This window comes from Hylobates moloch, unplaced genomic scaffold (assembly GCF_009828535.3).
Source record: "Hylobates moloch isolate HMO894 unplaced genomic scaffold, HMol_V3 SCAFFOLD_1848, whole genome shotgun sequence".
Lineage (NCBI taxonomy): Eukaryota > Metazoa > Chordata > Mammalia > Primates > Hylobatidae > Hylobates > Hylobates moloch.
The window spans coordinates 7,605-9,739 of NW_026654123.1; the positions used below are offsets into that span (position 1 = coordinate 7,605).

At 44.4% G+C, this 2,135-nt stretch overlaps 1 non-coding gene across 1 annotated transcript; it reads right to left on the reverse strand.

Annotated features, from left to right (window-relative positions):
- Nucleotides 1-228: 228 nt before the first annotated feature.
- Nucleotides 229-301, reverse strand: TRNAK-UUU (transfer RNA lysine (anticodon UUU)). Its single transcript has one exon. It is a non-coding gene; the product is annotated as a tRNA-Lys (tRNA).
- Between the last annotated feature and the right edge of the window lie 1,834 nt (nt 302-2,135).

Here is a 2,135-nt window from a genome sequence, read left to right on the forward strand (position 1 = left end):
TCTAGATCCCTTTCTTGCGCAGTTCACAATAGGGTTTGGGCTTCTATGAGAATCTGATGCCTCTGCTTACCTGGGAGGCAGGAGAGCTCAGGTGGTCATAAGATCTATGGGGAGTTGGTGTATAAGTACAGATGAAGCTTCGCAGGCTGTCCTGCCATGCTGCCTAGTACCTGGTCTGTGTACTGGAGGTTGGGGACTCCTGATCTAGAGTAAACTAGATAAAGAGTTCACCTGAACAAAGACTTGAACCCTGGACCCTCAGAGTAAAAGTCTGATGCTCTACCAACTCAGCTATCCAGGTACTTGCTCATCAGTTTCCACGGAGTAGCTAATCTAGATTTCTTCATTTGTTCTATTCATTTTATGTTTCATGTTGCAATGTGTAAATCACGTTACTTGAATTCTCCTCATTTCGAAGACCCTGTTTAAGAGAGATATTATAATCGCTAGGAACATTTTCCTTTTCTCTTTTTAAACATCTCGTTTCTGTAGCTTTTCATAACCTGAGATGGGGCGTCTTCTACGCAAAGCACTGCGGAGTTGCTAGATACAGAGGGTTTCATTCTCGCCAATTAGCTGCAACCTAAACTTCTGGAGGCAATAGTGGAGCTACTTTTGTTTGTATCCCTCAGTATTATCTTATATGTCTTTCTTGCAGGCTTTACAGGCAGAGGGGAAGAGAGACGAAGGAGGAAGAATTTGAAGATGCAAGAGAACATTCCATAATTGACCCCTTTCTGTTGGTAGATGAAACTGCCAGCCAGGCATCACGTTGGCAAGTGGACCGCAGACCCGCGGTCTGGCTGGCCAGAGAGGGAAAACCGCGTGTAACAGTGTCTTTTGGTTTAGCATTCAGTGCCACTTTTGCTGGTCACAGTCTGAAGGTTTTAGAAATAGTGATGTTAAACACAGCAGACCTTTTTCTGCCAGATATTCGTTCTCCAAACACCGATAGACAAAGGCAGTAATTAATAATGGATCTTTTCTTTCTTTTTTCCTTGTTTTATTTTATTTTATTTATTTATTTATTTTTTTTGAGACGGAGTCTCGCTTTTTCACCCAGGCTGGAGTTCAGTGGCTCAATCTCGGCTCACTGCAAGCTCCACCTCCCGGGTTCACGCCATTCTCCTGCCTCAGCCCCCTGAGTAGCTGTGACTACAGGCGCCCACCACCACGCCTGGCTAAATTTTTGTATTTTTAGTAGAGACGGGGTTTCACCGTGTTAACCAGGATGGTCTTGATCTCCTGACCTCGTGATCCACCCGCCTCGGCCTCCCAAAGTGCTGGGATATGATACATGGGATATTTTAATCGGTATACAATGTGTAATAATCATTTGAAAAACAAAGATCCATCACCCAAACACTTTTTTTTTCTTTCTTCTTCTTCTTATTTCTTCTTCTTTTTCTTCTTCTTCTTCTTCTTTCTCTTCTTCTGCTTCTTCTTCTTCTCTTCTTCTGCGTCTTCTGCGTCTTCCTTCTCCTTCTCCTTCTCCTTCTCCTTCTCCTTCTCCTTCTCCTTCTCCTTCTCCTTCTCCTTCTCCTTCTCCTTCTCCTTCTCCTTCTCCTTCTCCTTCTTCTTCTTCTTCTTCTTCTTCTTCTTCTTTTCTTCCTCTTCTTCTGCTTCTCCTTTTTTTTTTTTTTTTGAGACAGAGTCTCGCTCTGTCACCCAGGCTGGAGAGCAGTGGCACGATCACGGCTCACTGCAAGCTCCACCTCCCAGGTTCATGCCATTCTCCTGCCCCAGCCTCCCGAGTAGCTGGGACTACAGGTGCCTGCCACCACGCCCGGCTAATTTTTTTGTATTTTTAGTAGAGACAGGGTTTCACCATGTTAGCCAGGATGGTCTCCATCTCCTGACCTCGTGATCCACCTGCCTCAGCCTCCCAAAGTGCTGGGATTACAGGTGTGAGCCACCGAGCCCCACCAACACCTTATCATTTCTTTGTGTTGCAGACATTCCAGTTATAATGTTTAAGTTATTTTCAAAGGTAGAATAAATTTTTGTTGACTGTAATCACCCTGTTGTGCTATCAAATGATAGATCTTATTCATGCTAACTCTATTTTTGTATCCATTAACCATCTCACTGCCCCCTCCAATGCCCTTTCCAGCTCTGGTAACCATCATTCTACT